Below are 22,265 nucleotides of genomic sequence, written 5' to 3' on the forward strand. Positions count from 1 at the left end.
CTCAGACTCGACGGTCCCTGAGATGACATGTGTTTTAGGGCAGCGGCCCTATGCTTCCACCGCCTCCAGGTCCATACCAAGCACCCGCTGGGCCTCCTTCAGGGAGGGCATCGACCGCAGTTCCTTATTCCAGACAAAGGACAGTCTGATGGGGTGCCCCCACTTGTAGCAAATCCCTTTTCATCTTAAAAAATTGTTGCCGGCCTCAGAGTCCTGCACCACTGAAGAGTGAGAGGCGAAAGGTCCGGGTATATTTCGAACTGGTGGCCCTCAAAAGCGATGGTTGCCTTTATCCCTAGTGGCCTTCATTATGACCTCTTTCTGTCTGAACAAGTTGAGGCAGGTGAGGATATCTTGTTGTCCCGGGTTCAACGCGGGCCTCCCAGCTCGGTGCCTAGGGTAGAGTATAATCTTGCTATCTCCAATCTCTGGAGCAGCATGTCTGAAAAAGCGGACTACCCAGTACTCCAATTTCCCACAGTCCGCTTGGAGTGGCACCCCTTTAAGACAGATGTTGGACCTCCTCGAGAGATTTGCCAGGTCTTCCAGGCACAGATGTCGGTCCGCAATGCAGTCCCTGAGTTCTAGTAGCGCTCCGACTTGTTCTGTGAATTCTTCAACCCTGTGGTCCAGGGAGTCCACGTGGTCTCCAATTTCCTGGACATCGTTCTTGAGTTGCTTAATATCCAAACTGACATTATGCCTGAGGGACGCAAAGTTTTCTCTGCGTGTGCCGAAGAGCTGTTCATGGAAGTACCGCGTGATCGGCTCTAGTGTTTGGTCACTCACCACCTCCGTGTCTCTCTCCGAGGGCTGCACCGATAGTTGTTCAGAACCTTAGGCCTTTGTTTTTTTGGAATTTGGTTTCTGGAGTAGGTCTTTGATCGTAGGGTCTTTTTTCGTCCTGTGGGTGGACATCCTGGTGGGCCACCGCCGTTAGGGCCATGGGGCTGGGTGTAACGTCCAACCCGGCTCCGGGCCCTCCTTAACGAGTTAGTGTGCATGTGCTCCTCCTCGTTTACTGCCCTTCACCTTCTGGGAACTCCGGCGTCCCTCCCCGGTCTAGGGCTCAGGCCTCGCTCCTCGCTTCTCTCTATCAGGTGCACCTGTGCATAGCCTAGTCCGTCTCTATGTACCAGGTGCGGGTATTTTTGCCAATGAGATCAATTATCGCGCCATGCACCTGTGCCACCAGCCGCCAGCCTGTTGCTCAATCTGTAAGCTTTCTTACTTCTGAGGCCCAGCTTGCTCAGCTCGCTCCGGAGAATGCTGCGCTGCGTCACCGCAGATCTTCAATCCCAACTCACATGCTCTGTTCTCTGGCCGGTAGCTTGCCCTTCCCATGGGCTCACATTCAGCTCCAGGCCCTGCGCTGCCAGTCTGGCCTGTTTCACCCAGTATGTAAATGTATGTAAATGTATTGCGACTTATATAGCGCACGTATCACCCGAAGGTATCAAGGCGCTTGCTTAGGGAACCCGTCCTGGTATTCCCCTGTGAGATACCCCGGCAGGGTATCCACAAGGTGAAAGCCAGGCATCCCGCCGCGAGGGGCCGTAGTGGAGATTAAGCAAGCTATTGCCCAGAGTCGCAGAGTGTGACCCCGTGAGTCGAGTAGGCACCGGAGCGAGAATTGTCGAGTCCGTGGAATTTTTGAGCCCGAGACCCGCCGAGGCGGGGAATCGAACCCTGGTCCACGGCCGATCTCAGCTTCCGGGTCTGCCTCCTCTAACCACTGAGCCACGCTTCTCCACTTCCATGGCTGAAATTCTGGGGCAGCCTTCCTCACCGTTACAGGCTGCCCCAGATTGCCACTGAGGGATCCCCTCTACTGCCTCACCTGCGTTCGATGCAGCCAGATCGCGAGGCAGTTCACAACTCAATTTCCAGGGCTCTGCTGGTCCCGATGTGGGCAGTCGCTTCAAATTGCCCCGCCCGATCACCCCTGCCCGATCACCCTGCTCACCTACGCTGCTTATGAAGCCTCCCGTTCGTGGTGTTCAGCGCTCAAGCTGCCCAGTGCCCTCTGTATCTACTGGGCCCATTCCTCCGTTTCCTGCTTGATAGTCGGGCCACCGCAGCCCAAACATTTGCGTAGCGCGCAGCCTCCAACGCGCACTCCCTGGTCGCGGTTCCTGTGATTGGCTCTTGCGTAGGAATGAGACACTGCTCATTGGTACATGCGTTAAGAGGTGGCCTGCACATGCAAATAAGAAACACGCCACACAGTACAGCATACCCTGAAAGAGCATCTAATGCACTGAGTACCCTTTCTGCGCATGTGCTAGTGAGCTGGGTGCCCTTGTCCTGCTGTAATGTCTGCCATTATCACTGCTCTGTCACAGCTGGATGGTACAGTCTCTAGTTTGTACAGCGCAACCAGACATGCTTCTGCAGGTAAGGCACATAGTCTTTATGCTGCTGATGTGACACAGGTCTACGTTCACATTGTGCAGAAGTGTGGCATGTTTATATCTTGTGTGCAGGGGTGTAACTTGGTCAGTTTGTTTGAGGGGGTGTCATTTTCAGATTTCCCAACAACCACACTGGTTATAATACATTATATGCGAAGAAGGGCAGGAGGGTGACTTAAGGAGCAGTAGGAAGGGTAAGGAGCGTGAATTGTGAGGGGTACTGAAAATAAATATTCTGTAAAATAACCATTTTTAAGACCTTTAAAACGGAGGTGACAGTGTGTGTATTTTTGTCTGCATGTGTATTTAAAAGTCCCAAGTGAAATGCGACAAATACCTCACCATACCTGACTTAAAAAACCTGCACCCAACTATTTACTACAGAATCCATTTATTTGTGGGGTGTTAACTCCTTAACCACCCCTGCCCCAAAACTACACCCCTGTATGGCTCAGGGATATGAAAACGTTCTGTGATAGTGAAGAAGCACAAAAGAGGTTAGCCAGGCCCACAAATCCCCGGATTTTGGTAAAAAAAACACAGTTTTATCATCTCAGCAAAGTTATGTCATTGGTAGGAAAATGGGGATGGAGAAGGGAGATGATAGTTCATAAAATTGCCAGGGGTAACAGACCTGTGTTAAGAATCCATGACACTCTACTGACAACGGTAGTCCTGGGAGAGCCTATTTCCTCTTATCGGGTCCCTTCTCTGGCCCGAGTGTCAGACGGACCTTGAGCCAGGGCTAGCCGTACTGCGGCCTGCTAGCTGAGCCCTTGCGTGCTTATGGTGGGCTGAGAAACATGGTGAGAAATCTCACAGGTGGAAGGGGTTGCCTGGCAGGAGGCAGTGGCTATCCCAGTGTCCACTGGACAGCCCTGTAAAATTGTGATAAACCGTAGAATATTGGGAACTCCAAAAGCAACGTTTGATGTGTCTGTATTTTAGGTTTTCCAGCTATACCATTCCACAGGAGTCAATGGGATCCTACTGGAGTCTGGAACAAAGTCAGTGGTGGTTGGTAAGGGACAGTAGCAGGGGAAGGTAGGGGGAGGGTTAGGAAATAAATTAAAAATCAAACTTACCTTCTGGTCGCAGTCTCCAGCCACTGCCTCTCCTTGCAGCAACCGGGAACAGGAAGCACCCAGGCTTCCAGACTCCATTAGCCCATCGCAATGCTGCTGATAGCAGCATAGTGATTGGTCTTAGCACCATGGTTCGGCGTTTACAGAGGGAGTGGGAGCCTCGGTATACAGCCTGGATGGAGAAAGCGCAAAGTGCGCATGTCTGTTTGGCTAGCCTGCGATTGCTGGCCAAACAGTTATGTGCACTTTAGGTGTGGCAGCAGCCACTCTCTTCCCTCTGGGTCACAGGTGCCCAGCGCCACCTTAACCTGGCGGCAACTGGAATACTAAAAATAAAAGGATAATAACTTCTGTTATTATCATTTTCCATTGCACTGCCATAAAGTAGTAGAGCGACGCTCCTTCGCCTTAGCGGAGGAGCAGCCACTGAATAAAGTCAAAGACAATAAGCGGGCTCTGGACTAGAGGATTCGGAGATGTTTCATTTTCAAACATAGATACTCACTGGTGTTAGTCTCTTTTCCGTGTTTGTTCGGAATCCCCATCACACAGGTAAAGGTTGCTTTTCCTACATTCTTAGAAATAGACCGCTTTTTTACTTTACCGCATAGCACTGTTTAAACCTTTTAGTGCCTCATTGGTGTGTCTCTAAGTTTACTGGGACATTTTTACACGCAGCCCTGCTCAGCTCTTCGCCTACCTACCAGGTCGCCACCAGCCGCGCTACCAGCTCCCGGCGTCGGTCTCCCCCCGTCGCTACAGCCTCTACCATCCCTGTATGGCCGCTGTGAGGGGGAGACTTTAACTCCCAGGGGGCTTTGCAGCAGTTAGCCGCTCCACCAGACTTCCGGGCCTGGAGGCGCTTCAAAACCAAGGCCAGCCCCGGGGGAGCGGGTGTGTCTCTAAGTTTACAGGGACATTTTTACATGCAGCCCTTCTCAGCTCTTCACCTACCTACCAGGTTGCCGCCAGCCATGCTCCCGGGCTCCCGGCGTCCGTCTCCTCCCGCCGCCACAGCCTCTACCATCCCTGCGTGGCCGCTGTGAGGGGGAGGCTTCAACTCCCAGGGGGCTTTGCGGCAGGAAGCCGCTCCACCAGACTTACGCGCCAGGAGGCGCTTCAAAACCAAGGCCAGCCTCTGCGTCGCGGGGGCGCCGGGCTAAGCCCGGGCAAAGGGCGGGCCATCTGTGGCCGTCCGCGGCTGGCCGAGGCTGGCCTGGGCCACTACCCTTGGCTGGACACTAGTTATTGCTCGCCAGAAGACATATACATGTGATAATCTATTAGGCTTTGAATTTTGAACTAACAGTGTTCGTGGGTACTTGTTTCTTGGTACATAGTAAGTTACTGTGGGTGGTAACATCTGTATATTATATACTTTGTGATTATAGTTGTGCTTAGAAATATGGGTAAAAATACCCCTGTGCAATCTCGTCCTATCACCAGACAGAAAATAGTTTCTACTACCCCTCTTCCAAGTTTGACTGCCATAGACAAGATGCTGCAGAAGACCATAGGGTTGTTGTTCAAGCCATAGAGAACACCGAGCGACGTCTCTCGTTCCCCTTAGGTATGTCCCTACCCCTACAGCCTGAAAATACATCTATATCTCTGGCTAATTCTTTTGCCTCAATGCTCATGGCCTCATATGCGGGGTTCCCTGGTGCAGAGAGCCATGAGACTATCCCAATAGAGCAAAATCAGCCTTCCGAATTTCCCCCTTTGGTTAGTAGGCTTTCACTAACACCAACCATGCATTTGCCACATATAAGCGAGGAGCCTCCTCTCCTAGTCAATGACTCGGTAGAGTTAGAGGGACCAGATGCCCCTTCAATCATTGACCCGGAACTAACAGATGGGGTAATTGCGGAAAGCCCCCCAGTAAGAACTCGAGGGCAAAAAGCCAAAAGTAAACTAAATCATACTCTCAAAGAGCAGCCTACAAATAAATACAAGGGAAAAGGTAGCCGCCTACATCGGAAAACGGTACCCAATCCATCATGACATAAAGGGGATAAGTGTGAAGGTCAGTCAATGGACACTGGTACAAACCTCAGCGAGGGGAAGATTGAGGTGGGGGAAACAGGTTTCTGGGGAAGAATGAAGACCTTGTTTTCTACATTACGGGGGCCTATCGTTCTGAAGATTTCTAATATCGAAATTAGGGTAGGCTCGATTAAGGACCAAATTACAAAAATCACCCATTTTACTAAAACACCTTGCACCGAGATACGTGCGCCCCCACTTGCATCTACCTCAAATGGGGCCGTGTCCAAATCTGACCAAGATAAAACCAAGAAGGCAGAGAATAAGTCAGACCCTATTCATTCGGGGGGTACTGCTGCAAATAACCGATTTAACATCCGGGATAACACTCGTAGCCATAGTAAAGTAGTGACACCGGAAATACAACATAAACCACCAAAGGATAATAGTGTAACTTTATTGGCAGGAAATGAGAAACCAGGGGGGTCTATAATTGAACAGACGAAGGGTCTATGTCTTCCAGAAACCAACAAGGCCAATGACATACCGCCAGTTATAAATTTACCACCAGCATGTGGTGCATATGTCACAGTCCTATGTAATGTACCTAAGTTGCGGGAGGGACAACTAGAAACCCACGAAACCCTAAAAAACAAAACCCTGTACTGGTTAACAAAAAATTGTGGTTACCCAACATCAAGTGCAGATCAGATAATACTTACACAAAGGGTGGGATGGATATGCAGTGCACTAAAAATATTTGATGGGGACTGAATGATAATAAATTTTAGGTCACCAAATTGGGCACGCAATACTTTACTTAGCGCTCCCCCACCCTCAAGTTGGGAATTTAATACAACTTTATTACCATTGGGGTTTTTCTAGAAACATTTGCTGACAAATAATTTAGCCCCAGATTATACGACCTTCCATCCTAATATTAACTGGATGCCCATACCATCAGCAGCACGCCCAATGCAATTTTCCATCCCTTTGTATAATAGATTTCAGTGCTTGACTGGATGGAGGACAATGGTTGACACATCAAACCAGAAGGGGTGCCCTCTATACATGAGTTAGAGCAGATGTTAATTCATAGACCAACTAGTAGGGGAGATAAACTAAGTAATATCCAATCCCAATACACAGAACCCGATATGGTGTATGAGAGTGCTGGAAACGATGAGATAGATAACCTAATTATAATAAAACCTGTGTTTTTAATGGCTGTAGTAGACCCACCAAATTTAAATCCAAATGATAACCAAGGAACAGAAACTGTAATGCAGGAAGGGTATACATTAACTACCTGGAATGTAGCAGGCCTTGGGAAAAAATTAGATACGCCTTTTGGCAGGATTTTATCACTCATGGAAGTGACATTATCTGTATTCAGGAAACTTGGAGTACAGATGTGGTTGCAATGGAAGGTTAAACATCCCATTGCTTAAATGCTGTACCTTCTTCATCAGGTAGAGCAAAGGGTGGATTATTGTTGCTTATATCCACCAAATTAATTGGGTGTAAAATCACTAGCTATTCATCTATAGGCGACCATAGCCAAATTCTGAGGCTAACGCTCCCAAAGGCTAAGGATTTGGTTTTAATTAGCCATTATAATAACAATTTTAATAAGGATAGGGATGCACCGCTAGACTTATTAGAAAAGGAGATAGACAGGGTATTGAAATTATCTAGTAAACTTGCAGTTATCCTGTGGGCTGGGGATTTTAATATACGGGTCTGCCCAGCGACTCTAACCAGTTCATGTGGATATATGACGGCCCACATTACTACCAATGGGACTGATGATGATTCTCTACATTTCCTACATTGTGGATATGGCATGGCTCTAAATATATTAATGGCAAAATTTGACCTTGATCTGTTAGATTGTTCCATGAAACAGGGCCACATCAAATGTCCGACTTTCACTGGGAGAAATGCGAACAGCAACATAGATCATATTTTAATCTCGAAGGATAGTTCCTATTCTGATCTTTGAATATCCGAGCAGGTGGTTAGTAACCACAACAGTATTTCCATGGTATTACTAGATTGGGGTAATAAATTAACTAATACTGTGGACCAACTTTCGGATATTCTCCCTGTTAGGCCTAACGGGATGAGAATAAAGTGGGATGGCGTAGACCCCCCTAAGATCCAAACGGAAGTGGTCACTAGAGGCAGGTAAGCCATTGATTACTGTCTTAGTGAAGAGGTCACCCCTGATATTTTATTAACTACATTTTCTGATATAAATAAATATAATTAAGAATGAGTTAACTAGGAATACCAAAGGTACGAAGCAGGCTGGTACGAGGTGGTTTGACTCTAAATGTACCCAGACATTACATAAATTGAAATTGGCACTGGGGACTAAGCATCGTAACCAATTGCTAGTTCATGAGCTTCGAGTTGAATATAAGCAAGCTATGTTGACACATAAAAAAGAGTTGAGATCAGATCTCTGGGATAAACTAAATATGGCTGCTGATACTAACAACAGTAAACTCTTTTGGGAAACTGTTAATAGCCCCTTTTTAAAGGATAATTGTACACCCAAATTGACGTCTTATGTGAATTGTACCGAATGGATTGAACACTTTTCTAATATTTTTAACCCGAATAGGTTGCGTTTAACTTCTTTTCTAACTGATGATTTTACATGGCCTATATTACCATTGTTGATTGATGTTGAAGAGGTGGAGGAAGGGTTGTTAAATAGTAAAGGGGGGAAGGCACCAGGCCCAGACGGCGTCCTGATTGATTTCTATAAGGATTTAATGGATTTATGGGCATCGATTCTCACAAGGATTTTTAACACTGCAGCCATGGGGAATTTCCCAACATCATGGTCCCAATCACTAATGGTCCCATTATATAAAAAGGGCTCGCCTTCCGAAGCTTGTAATGACCACCCGATATCGCTACTGGACTCCTCTATAAAGGTGCTGAGTAGGGTCCTTTTAAAAAGATTGGAAATCTGGGCTTCAGATTTTAAAGTCCTAACCCCAGTCCAATATGGATTTAGGAAAGGTTTAGGTACTATTGAACAATGTGTAAATCTGGACCTATTCATCAATAAATATACAGTAGCTAAAGAGGGTAATTTGTTTTTATGCTTCGCTGATTTGAGCAGCGCATTCAACTTAGTGGATCACTCCCTTCTTTGGACAGTGCTGTTGGAATCTGGTGGTGCGGTTGTATCGGTATTACTATATGCCGATGATGCTGTTTTAATTTCCCGTACACCAATAGGCCTCCAACGACTTATTGATGAATTTACTGTTTTTATCTAGGGTGGGAAACTTTTAATAAATAAATCAAAGACATACACCATGATATGCGGGAAGAAAATGAAGTCATCGAGGTCTTTTTTTTGGGGACGGCTCTACAATACAAACTGTTAATACCTTCTGTTATTTAGGTATCACTTTTGAAGGTAATGGTAAATGGGCGGGTGAGCAAGAAAATATCAGATATAAAATGATTAGGAACACCAATTATATATCAGATTAGGCAGCCTTACGCCCCTTACTCTTATGGCGATCCATCTGGCATAAGAGCGAAACTGAGTTCACACAGTCCATTATCAGAGATTGTCTTAAATTAGATCATTGTTCACGCATCTCATGGCTAAGCTATATCTTTCATTGGTATAGCACATTATTTGATTTTTAATATTCTTAAGGAGTCTGAATTTGTAATACCTTTCTCTAAGAAAGAAATAAAAGACTTGTTTTTGCTATATAAGAGGGAAGAACGAACTAAATTAACTAGGACCCAAAAGACTTATGTCTTCTATAGGCAACTCGAACCGAAAAGTGGGTTTCAGGCATATTTGGCGGATGTGTCAAGACCTTCACACCGATTCGTTCTAATACGTTTACGGTTAGGCATTGTCCACCATCTTGTATCCTTCCCCAGCTCTCCAGCACTGAAATCTTTCATGTATTCACACCCTGGGAATCTGCAGTATATTTAAATAACAGTAAACCGTGTTATAATGGACACCGGCCTGGGCAAATGCTTGTTTAGTTGCACATCCACCCCCATTTCAAACTATAAAACTTCAGTCAGTGAGATGAGTGTCAATACTTCTGCTCCCGCCAGAGGCAACCATAGCTTAGTTAGAACACAGCTCTGCCTGGTGACTCTCTCACATATGACATGCGATAGAAATCAGAGCTATAGTGGCCTCTAGGAGCAGTAGACATAGGACCCCACAAGATCAAACCGGTCTATCAGACACGGGCAACCCATACACCCACCACACTGGTAAAGGCACGGCTTGGATGGCAAGCAGATATACCTGAAATCATCAAGGATGATGTGGCGAAGCCATCGCCAGCCCTAGGGGTGTGGTGGTGTCCATGCGTTTTCGACTTATCCAACTTAAGTACATACATTGCGCATATTACACTAGGGCACGTCTATGGGTGTTATTCAGTCTCCCATGTGCCTGAGGTGTGATAGTCATTTTACACATGGTGTGGAGCTGCTCGGTGTTACAGCTGTTTTGGAGCCGAATTAGTTTGTGTCGCTATCATGGGATCTTCCGTTCGACCCTTGCTTTTTCTTGTTACATTCCACAGAGGTCATTGGGGGGAATAGGTCGCTCAACCCCCTCCCCTCCAACCCCCCCTGGCCGAGCCGAGATTGAATCGCTGTTATATCCCCACAGAAATGTAAAAAAATGTTTACGTATATGTTTAATGTGGCACATTATGACGAATGGACCGCTTGTACTATTATGGCGATCGCAACCTGTATGTAAGTTTTTCGTTTGTCACCTACACGTTCGGTGGGTGTTGTTACATTTCAGAAATATGGTTATTGACAAAAGCTAAAAGTACATCTATCAGGCCAAGGTGGGGCTGCGAACCCTACATATTGCAAAATAACCAAATAAAATGTGTTATTGGAAAAAAAAAATTGTGACAGTTGTGACAGTCTTTCTAAAGAAATGTCTCCCATGCATACTGTGAGATACTAACAGCACAAGGTGTATCTTGCCGGTTGTAGAGAACATAGTGGGGATGAGAGGCTGGCTTGCTAGAACTATAACTATGCCCTGCCAACACTAATGCGTCACATGTGATGACCATGGTGTGTGCATCTCTCTGAACACAGGAGGTTGGCCTTAAGACCCCAGTAGCTAAAGATTTCAAGTTCGTCCAAAGTAGAAACGGAGGTTTACAGGGTGCCAAGCGCTGTCAACACCAGACTACACCAACTTACACTCCAAGACCACAGTTGATCTACTTTGATTTTAATAAAATATGTACTTGTCCATGGGACAGTTTGCTTCATAAATCTACTAGTCCTGTAACAAAATCCACTTGTCCCTTTGGGGCCATGTAGTGCGGTGACAAATTATGGCGGCAATCTCATTATATAAGAGATCTGATATAGCCTTCGTGATTATGCCAGGGTTAAAGCAGGTAGAAGTGTTTGTAAACTTGCAATCCACTTATGTTGCCACGTTTCCGCAGATCTACATACTGGGGCTGAAGGTAGTGGTAAGCAATAGTTCCATGTGTTAGAATGTCCTTTTGAGTCTTTGCAAACCTACTAACTTACATACATAGCCTCATATAGCCACACTTTGAAATCATGTGTTCACATTTTTATACTGGAACCACTGTCAGTAGTGCAGTCAAAGACTGAACAGCATTAACATATGGATACAAATATTACCTTAACTGCAGACAGTGCCCTTACCATATTGTGGTACTGCAAACTGGCAGGCACAGGGTTTGTGCTGCAGGGGCTTGGGCTTACTTGTCCCAAGGACAAAATACTTATAAAAACTTGTTGCTCTTGACCCCAAAACAATATGTCCTGGGCGTCAAGCTTTAAGAATTCCACGACCCTGTACTGAAGGGCCACCTAAGCCACAATACTTTCATCAACTGCGGGGAGAAAGTATCCACACAGTAGACAACTTTTCAAACTAGCACCAGTCGCTCCTCAGATGGCTTACACTGTTAAGGTACACAGACCAAGGGCCACAGGTAGTGCTCGCCTCGACTCTCCACTTCACTTCAGTCTACCGGCCAACTGAGGTTGCAGGCAATTGGGGGTTCCCTGAAGCTTCCATATTGCCAAGGAATAGTAGGCCATAGTCTGACACACTTGTGGTCATTACAGTGTCCTCCTGAACAGACACCAGCACAGTCTACTTTTCTCCCACCCTTTTGAAGCTTGTCAGCTAAACATGTGCAGGTCACAGGGAGATTAAACACTGCTCCTCTGCACAAGCAATGCTGATCACAAGTGCTAAACCAGCCTAGCTAGCACTTAATCGAGATGAGCTGATGGTAGGTGAGAGATAATAGGAGGGGCACTCACAACAAGGGGCCAGGGCACTTCCAAACCAGTAGAAGAAAACTTTCCATGAAGTGATAATCTCACACCCTCAAACAGATATCAGGCACTCACCACTCTTAATCAAATTTGTCCTATCTGTAATGTAAAACCTCCACTCCCTATATAGGTACCACCATGATTTAAATGTCACACAAAACTTAAATGTTACATATATGCAAATGCACTGTTACAGCATGTCAACATAAGACACATAAAATTTGATATCATCATAGATTAATACCAATCATTCATCGCATAAATATAAAACACGCTGTTTGTGACTACCCGCACTACGGCTGTGATCAAGTGGAGGCTGTCGCAACAAACAGCAACATGGTGGCGGTCTCTCACAATCCCGGAAGTGAGGTTAGTGGTCTAGACCCTCCGTAGGAGTCCAGAGGATGAACACCTCAGACCAGAACTGAGGAGGAGGGATGGAGACGTTTAAGAAGCCGCCGCAAGCAGCAGAACTGGGAGGAATACAGACGGAGGAGCTCAGGAGCAACCAGCAGACCAATCCCCTTTGGGAGACAATGGATGAAGCGGAGGATGACGGTGCCTCTCCCCATGAAGTGAACAAGGACAACGCTAGAGACCACTCAGGGAGCATCGTGAGCGAGTCCAGTACTCCCCGAGGTAAGAGGAGACTGCGACTCCACTCCCCATGACCCTGGAGGGTTGTGGGTCTAGGCCAGTGCACTACAAGCGCTTATCTTCTTTAAAGGGTTGGTTGGCGAGTTTTCGGGCTGCAACGTTATGAAGTCACCAAATTGTTCCCTCACTAAAGCACAGCACCAAACAGGGCACTGGTGAAGGACGCGCACAAAGTTCTCTACTTATTTTCTTTTCTTTTCTTTTGATGGCCAAGAGAATCCTGTCCTGACCCAATTTCCCTGTTTTTTTTTGCCGGTCCCTCTGTCGTTACAGTGGGAGACTGCCCCGACGCATCATCAGCAAGAAGCAAGGGGCAACTGTGACAAACCTTTTACGCCACTGAAGACCGTGACCAACAAGCGCAATCTCTCCTCTACCACAACCCTCTCTGTTCTTACTTTGTTTCTGATCCCAAGACGTATTGGGACTTACTAACTTGCTACTGAAAAATAGAATGCCCTGTTCTGCATTCCTGAGTTCTGTGTTATTAAGGAAAACGGGGGACTTAGGACACCCAATCGGTCACCCTATAACAACGGCATAACGCAACCCACATGGATACAATAACATTTTAAATTAAAAAAAGCTTTTTCACAATTGGGAGTACCATACAAAACAGTACTCATGTATCTGTTGTATATGCTGATCCTTTATCTCTATTAACCACAAGTCCCAATGAAGTAGATATTCTTCATCTGTGTTCCCTGGTTGTGAACGGGTTCTGCAAAAAGAATGCGTCATCGTGCTTCTGTGGATTTGGAAATAATTCAACCAGCTTCTTCAGGACAATATAATGAGGTTTATGTCTCCACAGTTCAAAGATAATTCATTCAATGTTTATAAAAAACATACATATAACAATAATCTATGAAAACAGCATAAAATACCACAATGTGGACAGGATCAAAACAAAGCTTCATACATTCCGTCCTGACTCGTTCAGAAGCGGTCTCTCCTCACGCTCCCTGGTCAATCCTCGTATCGTAGCGCTATACTGGTCACTGCTGATAATTATACATTGCTCGTATCATAGCGCTTTACTGGTCACTGCTGCTAATTAATTGTGCATTGCTCGCATTATCGTAGCGCTATACTGCTCACTGCAACTAGTTAATTAATTGTGCATCGCTCGCATTGCTTGTTGAATTTATTTGAGCCTGATTGTGCCGGTGCCACTGCCCATATCATAGCGATATTCCACATTGTGCCCCAATCTCGTCCTGTTTCGCTTTTGTTTTTGCTGCCATATTGTTGTTGTGCCTCCTAGCCCGTCTCTCCACCCCGCTCCCGCCTCCCAGCTGCTCCTCCCTCCCACTGAAAGTTAAGGATCGACCCGTCTGATTAAGCGCTGTGACCGTCCTGACTCGTTCAGAAGCGGTCGCTCCTCACGCTCCATGGTCAATCCTGGTATCGTAGCACTATACTGGTCACTGCTGATAATTAATTATACATTGCTCGCATTGCTCGTATCATAGCGCTTTACTGGTCACTGCTGCTAATTAATTGTGCATTGCTCGCATTATCGTAGCGCTATACTGCTCACTGCAACTAATTAATTAATTGTGCATCGCTCGCATCGCTTGTTGAATTTATTTGAGCCTGATTGTCCCGGTGCCACTGCCCATATCATAGCGATATTCCACATTGTGCCCCAATCTCGTCCTGTTTCGCTTTTGTTTTTGCTGCCATCTTGTTGTTGTGCCTCCTAGCCCGTCTCTCCACCCCGCTCCGGCCTCCCAGCTGCTCCTTCCTCGCTCTGCCCCCCCACACCATCCACTTATGACAGATGTGCCTGCGCGCAGCAGTCGCGCACTATGCGCGCCGAAGGCGTGCCAAAGGTAAGCCCGTCTGCGCCTGGACCGCGCCCAGCGCCAGGCCCCCTGGTCCCCGAAAAGTCCACCCCAAACCCGCATAACGTACGACGCCGCAACCCTCTCTACACTGAACTCCGGACGTCTCCCAATCTGCCACCAAGCCGCCCCGGGACACACCCATGGACCCTTCACCTGCCACTCCTGCAAGTTCGACTGCATCAGCACCCAGACTAAATCCACAAACGCCAAACAGAGCTCCGACACTAACCACCTGAAGTGCATCCTGCTTAACACCCGCTCGGTCCACAAACACGCCACTGAACTATGGAACCTTCCAAACACCACAACGCCGGACGTCGCCTTTCTTACAGAAACCTGGATGAACGCCTCATCAGCGCCCGACATCGCCATTGCTATCCCGGACGGATACAAAATCATCCGAAAGGACCGCATCAACCAAACAGGAGGAGGCTTAGCCATCGTCCATAAGTCCACCATCTGCATCACAACCAGTTCCGACGACAACCTCGCAGCCGCCGAACACCTTCACTTCCAGATTCACACGGATCCTAAGACCACACTCAGAGGCACCCTCATCTACAGACCACCAGGACCCCGCATACAATTCAGCGAAGACATCACAGACTTCATCAGCCCACACGCCCTCCCCTCCGAGGACTACATTCTACTAGGGGACCTCAACTTCCACCTAGAAAAGAACAACAACAACAACACCACCACCACCCTTCTGGACAACCTCGCCAATCTCGGACTCAAACAACTGGTAAACACCCCCACCCACCACGCCGGACACACGCTCGACCCAATCTTCTCCTCCAGCAAGCACATTTCCTTCAATCACGCCACAGGACTCCATTGGACGGACCACTGATGCGTCCACTTCATCTTCAGAAAGACCACGACCCACCACCACCCACAGCAAATCCCCCGTAGAAACTGGAACAAAATTACCACCGACCAACTCACCACATCGCTATACCAAAACCCTCCCGCCAAATCATTGGACCCAAATCAAGCAGCCATCAACCTCACACAATGGATCACCCACATCGCTGACGAATTAGCACCATTGAAAAACCATCAAAACAAGCCAGGTAGCAAAAAGGCCCCTTGGTTCAATGACGACCTTAAGAAATCCAAAAAGACCTGCCGCACCCTCGAGAAAGCCTGGCGAAAAAACCCAACCACAGACAACATGACCACCCTCAAGGACGCCGCCCGCAAACACCATCAGCTGATCCGATCCACCAAGAAATCAGCATTTAAGGATCGACTCGACAACAACGCCCACAACAGCAAGGAACTCTTCAACATCGTTAAAGAGTTTACCAATCCCAGCGCCGGCACCAACAACATCACTCCCTCTCAAGACCTCTGCGACTCTCTAGCCTCATTTTTCCACAGCAAAATCACTGACATACATAACAGCTTCGGCGACCAGTCCACCCCCCCTACCTCCGAACTGAAGCCACCCACCACGACACTTTGCGCCTGGAACCCAATCAGCACCGAAGACACCATCCGCTTGATGAACTCCATCCACTCCGGTTCGCCAACCGACCCATGCCCCCACCACATCTTCAACAAAGCCGACTCCATCATCGCACCCCATCTCCGAGACATCATCAACTGCTCCCTCAACACCGCCACCTTCCCGGAAAGCTGGAAACATGCCGAACTCAGCGCCCTCCTGAAGAAACCCACAGCAGACCCCACCGAACTTAAGAACTACCGCCCCATTTCGCTCCTCCCATTCCCCGCCAAAGTCATTGAGAAAACCGTCAACAATCAGCTCGCCGCCTTCCTAGAGTCTAACGGCTCCCTTGATCCCTCACAGTCCGGCTTCCGAGCCAAACACAGCACCGAGACCGCCCTCATCGCAGCCACAGACGACATTCGAACACTACTTGACAACGGAGAAACAGCTGCCCTCATCCTACTGGACCTCTCCGCAGCATTCGACACGGTCTGCCATAGCACCCTCATAAAACGCCTCAGCAACATCGGAATACAAGGAAAAGCATTGGACTGGATCATCTCGTTCCTCACAGGAAGAACCCAGAGAGTCCGCCTCCCCCCTTTCAGATCAGAGGCCACTGAAGTCATCTGCGGCGTACCACAAGGATCATCGCTCAGCCCGACTCTCTTCAACGTCTACATGAGCCCCCTCGCATCCATCGCGCGCCAACACAACCTCAACGTCATCTCCTATGCTGACTACACACAGCTGATCCTCTCCCTCACCAAAGACCCAAACACCGAAACAAGAAAGACGGTCACCCAAGCACTTGTCACAAGCCGACTGGACTACGGAAACACCCTATACGCCGGAACCACAACCAAATTGCAGAAAAAACTCCAACGCATTCAGAACGCCTCCGCCAGACTCATCCTTGACATCCCCCGCCACAATCACATATCCGGTCACCTAAGAAACCTCTACTGGCTCCCCGTCAACAAGAGAATTACGTTCCGTCTCCTCACCCACGCGGCTCCCCGTCAACAAGAGAATTACGTTCCGTCTCCTCACCCACGCACACAAAGCCCTCTACGACCTATGACCCAAATACCTCAACACGCGCCTGGCCTTCTACACCCCCACACGCCAACTACGATCGTCCAATCAAGCCCTCGCCGCGATTCCACGCATCCAAAGATCCACCATAGGAGGAAGATCTTTCTCCTACCTAGCGGCCAAAACATGGAATTCTCTCCCCACCCACCTCCGCCTTACACAGAACCACCACTCCTTCAGAAAACAACTCCAAACTTGGTTATTTGATAAATAACATCCCCCCCCCTCAAGCGCCTTGAGACCTTCTGGGTGAGTAGTACGCTATACAAATTTTAACTTGACTTGACTTGATTCCAATTCTCAGTGGTTCCCCACTACAAATGTCCTCCCTGTTTTCTAATGGGTCCATCCAAAGTGGGGGACCAAATTTCACAATGAATACACTGTCAGCTTGGAAATGGTGTTGGATCTATATGTTATCAGGGTCTGGTACACCCAAATAAACCTGGTGTGATTCTCGCAGTCTTCGGGATCGACCTACGGTTGGTACGGACCACCACAGGGAGAACCAACCAGCGCTCAAGCGCACTGGCTGCCTACCGGCTTGCCCTTGTGCGTGAGAGAGAAGCACAGGACAGGACTTCGGTTTACTACGCTATGCGTGCCGCAAATACAACACGCAGACAACATAGAGTGTTAGACCTGTTAGGATGTTTAATGTCACATCCAAGAAAGAGCACACAGGAAAATAAAGAAACAGTAAGTCAATAGTGTCAATGATACCCTTCACCGGACAGCAACTCCTGGCGGAACCCCTCCTCGGCCGACAATGCCGAGCGAACAGTAGGGACCAACCGTCATCCGCAAGAGCCCCCGTCCAGGTAGCTCACCAACCGAGGGCACTGTGCAAAGTAGCGGCCGAAAATGCCGCTCGAGTTCCGCTTGCTGCGGTAGGGTCAAAGGTAAGCAACATAGTTGGAGAACCCGCGGTTACGTCACCGCCTGGAACCCCCGGTGTACTCTGAGACTGTCTGCTCAGGAGGGCGTCTCTTGATCAGTGCCCCTCGTTTCAATCCCCTTGGTAACAGGCAGGCAGGCACTGAGAAATCCCAGAACAAGGTCTATAGGCTCCCTGACCGTGACGGAGTGAAAACGGTCCTGGCAGTTCACAATGTTCCCAAGAAAGGGAGACAAGCGCTGGCCTCGCGCTTCTCCCGTAGTGTGCTGGTCTCCTCTAGCGTTCGGCAATATCCGACGCTGTGCCTTACTGGCGGCCGCCATTTATGCTGCCAAGTCTGCGCATGCGCCAAGCACGGGTTTTCTGGGTACTGTCATTCTGTAGTCCGCGGCGGCGGTGATGCTTCCTGTTCCACGCGCCGCCGACCGGAAGGCTCAGAGACCGGAAGGAGGCTGTGGCTAGCACCGTGCGTCCAGCTTCGGGACCAGGTAGGGGGGGGGTCCGGGGTGCGAGTCCGACACCTGGAATCCACCCCCTGGGAGTAATTTTAAAATCCCTCATGCATTCATCCCATTCGTTATTTGGCAGGGTTGCCACTGGCCATATTCACTCATTCCACTTTCAAGGGCAAACAAATGGTCCAATGAGGGTTCCTTGTCACTTGGAGCTCCCATTAGTACTTAGTTTTGCGTCTTTCACAGTTTGCGAGATCTGACTTGACCTTGGTATGTTTCGTATCTTATTCCGCAGATTCTTCCCAGTTGGTGTTCACAGTTGAACCACCTATGGACAACATTCACCCATGAGCACATAATGTACACTAATTACAATGAAAGGAGCTCCAGGATAACTCCTCCCCTCCAGACCTTTACAAATCTCGGTTGCTTACCTCTGTGGCCATGTGGTGTCATAGAGCATCTCAGGGTGTCTGCACACTAGATACAGCAGATACTTCCTGTATGCAATATATTGCACATGGGAATATTATAATGGTCCGTACTCCTTAACTTCAAATACCCTATGGGCAAGACGAGGGCAGTTTGGGAGCGAAACCTAGGTGAGCTTGATGGCCAAGATTGTCATCAGGCAAAGATGCCAGCACGGTCCCAGGCCATCCCCTCAAATTGCAGATTAATACTGTGCAATTACCTGCAAATGACATCCTACAGCCTTCTATTGGGTGTTGAGGATGGGCAGCAGCAGTAGCCTGGTTTGCACCCAATACGAGACCCCCCCCTCGGGCTAAATATTCACCCTAGTCAGAGAACTCCGATCCGCCAGCGGACTTTATGGAGTTTTGCCTGCTCCGTTGAGAACACGAAGTTCAGGCAGAACTCTGACTCTGTGGCGGAGGAGACAGCCTGGAGACACCACAGCAGGTAAGTGCCTTTTTTTTCTTAAATTAGGGAGGGCGGAGGGGAGTGGAGTTCCATTGTTTATTTTTCCAACGCACTCGTAACAAGCAGATCAGACTACGGAAACGCCCTCTATGCTGGAATCCACAAATCCCTGCTACACAAACTCCAGACCATCCAGAACAACGCAGCCAGACTCGTCCTCGGCAGCCCACAACACGAGCACATGACTCAACACCGGCGAGACCTCCACTGTCTCCCTGTCGAGAAGAGAGTAACCTCCAAGCTACTCACCCACGCATACAAATCTCCCCACAACATCGGACCCAAATACCTCAACAAAGGAATCACTTCCCACGTACTGAAAAGAAACCTCCGCTCTACCGACCTTGCTCTAGCATAGACCCCGCACATCCGCAGGACCAGAGCAGACGGAAGAGCCTTCTCTACATGGCGGTCAAGGCCTGGAACGAGCTCCCCTATCCTGACCTAGAGCTACACCCCCCACCCCCAAGCACCTTGAGACCCTCACGGGTGAGTAGTGCGCTTTAAAAAAAGCCTGATTATGCCACTACTGCTTCTTCAAAAAAGAAAAAAAGAAACCTCTGTATTATCCTGTTTATTGATATCGCATTCTACCATACGCTGTACCTTGCATCACAGCTGGTGCCAGGGCTGTTGACTGATAAGTAAATTTCCTATTTGATTTGCTGAGTTTACGGCCGGCCCCTGTGGTTGTAGGCCTGTGCTTGTAATGCTTTTGAATGCTTCAATAAAGGTTTAAAAAAAAAGCCTGATTGATTGATTGACATGTGATCTGATGGTTAATGTGAGTTTATAATTTTCATGTAGGCAGATAGTTTATTGGTGTTCAATTTTGTGACAATATGATGCTGAACAGATGGTGGGCAAAGTAAGTGGGACCTAGTCACCAGAGAATGAGAGCGGACGGGGGCAGCGCTTCCAAATGAGTGTAGTTGCTCAGAGGAGTAAGTAAGAAAAGCCAGCTTAAGATAGTTTATTGGTGTTCAGTTTTGTGACAATATGATGCTGAACAGATGGTGGGGAAAGTAAGTGGGACCTAGTCACCAGAGAATGAGAGCGGACGGGGACAGCGCTTCCAAATGAGTGTAGTTGCTCAGAGGAGTAAGTAAGAAAAGCCAGCTTACCTCATAGGAAAGAGGCTGCATTTCAGGCGGTGACCAGGGGCATACAAGCGCAGACAGGCTTACCTTTTGCACACCGCAAACCCTCCCTTGCAGCAGATGACTGTTGTGTGGAGGGCCTCCTGCACATGCTTAGTACATGGTTCGGCTCCATTTAATGATGTTTCTGGGATATTAGAGGAATTTGAGAGAAGCGAGTCTTTACTGGTTGTGACAAGAGAAGCATGTCAATTTAGAGTGTAAAGTAGGACCCCTTCAAAAATAAAATATTAAGCATTTTTCACCAACCCCAAGGAAGGAATGCACTTTGGGAAGCCACAGAGGTTTGCAGTATATTAGTATAAAAATAAAGACATTTATAGAGCGCACAACTACCTCGACTGAGGTGTCCCGGTGCTAAAGCAGAAAACCACAAAGCAGAGCCGGTGAAAGAGCTAGTCCCTGTGCCTAAACGGTCAGGTCTTCAAAGCCTTCCTGAACTCCTGTTCAGAGTGCATCGCAGGCAAGCCATTCCAGCATTTGGAGATTCCCACCTCAAACGCTCTGCCCTTCATCCTTGCTTTAACAGAGCGGGGTATGGTGAGGTAGCATTTATTGTTGGACCTCAGCGATCTACCCTGCTGGTAATGACGAAGTCTCTTCCTCAGATAGTTAGGGCCTCTGCCCTGATAGGCCCGGAAAGCAAACGTGAGTGCCTTGAATTCCACTCTCATGGCCACCCGGAGCCAATGAATTTGTCTGAGGGGGGGAAATATGCTGCCGGAGGTGAACCTTGCATACCAATCTAGCAGGCGCGTTTTGGACTATCTATAGTCTGCGGATCAAGCATCAAGGCAGGTCAAGGTAGAGTCTATTGGTGTAATCGATATGCGAGGTGACTAACGCATTCACTACTGTTTTACGGGATTGCTCTGGCAAGAAATCGATGAATTTTCTAATCGTTTTCATCTTGCCAAAGCAGGCTGCAGATAAGTGCTGAACATGGGCAGAAAGGGATAAATCTTTATACCATTTGATTCCAAGGTTCTGTAGAGGGAACTGCTAAGGGTTTTTATAAAATGTATTTATAAATTGTTACTGAATTTATGCTTATCTGTTTACAGCTTGTATGTTGTAGCATTCATATAACAATGCATACATCTAATTTGAATGCAGTTTCTGTGCCACTGAGTGATGATATACTCTGGCTTAGAGTAATTGCCATGGACATCTTGGTTTCTGTGTAATTCAGTTCAGTGTGCATCTGATCATAAGCATCTTATGGCCTGATTTAGAATTTGGTGGAGAGAGAGAGGGTATTTAGTCACAAAAGTGACAGAGCACCCTTTTACCCAAACCAACGGTCCTTCCACCTTGTGTAGAGTCAGGAGAATTGACATATGTCAGTGAAAGAAAGCCCCAGTTGGCTCTGTTGACGAAAAGCTTTCCAGGTGGCACAACAGAGTAGGTTCAGTCTGATGAAGGGCGTAGCATCACCCACCGTTTTGTAAGGTAAACAGCATGATTTTTTTTTCACTCTGTTACCTCGCAGTATAACCTGGCAGTGAGAGGACAAAAAAACACATTGTGACACTCGTACAAGGTGAAAACTCGCTGAATGTGGCGGAGAATAGTTTTTTTCTTCCTGTAACAACCTTCCACTTTTTTGGGGGAAAAAAACTGTAGTAAATTTTAGCTAATGGCCATCCAAACCAATAGTGGCTGTCCACCAAAACATTAGTACCTTGACAGTGAACTCTAAATTTGATGGATGGTAGTCCATCTGCAAACTAGATCAGGCAGTTAATTTCTGTGTTAATTAACGTTCTGATCAAGATCAATGGATTAGAAGGTATTTTTGTTTTTGACATATCCATGCTCTGCTAATTGGATCACATGTATCATTGTTTGATTATTAAGCTGTGCATTTGGGACCTTCGATC

General features: G+C 47.7%; 1 protein-coding gene across 2 annotated transcripts in view; it reads left to right on the plus strand.

The window, feature by feature from the left end:
* The window catches only part of LOC144772310 (uncharacterized), a 36,788-nt gene that overhangs the window by 7,733 nt on the left and 6,790 nt on the right, over window positions 1–22,265 (plus strand). The window lies entirely within an intron of this gene.

Source organism: Lissotriton helveticus, chromosome 8 (genome assembly GCF_964261635.1).
Source record: "Lissotriton helveticus chromosome 8, aLisHel1.1, whole genome shotgun sequence".
In the NCBI taxonomy this organism is placed as follows: Eukaryota; Metazoa; Chordata; class Amphibia; order Caudata; family Salamandridae; genus Lissotriton; species Lissotriton helveticus.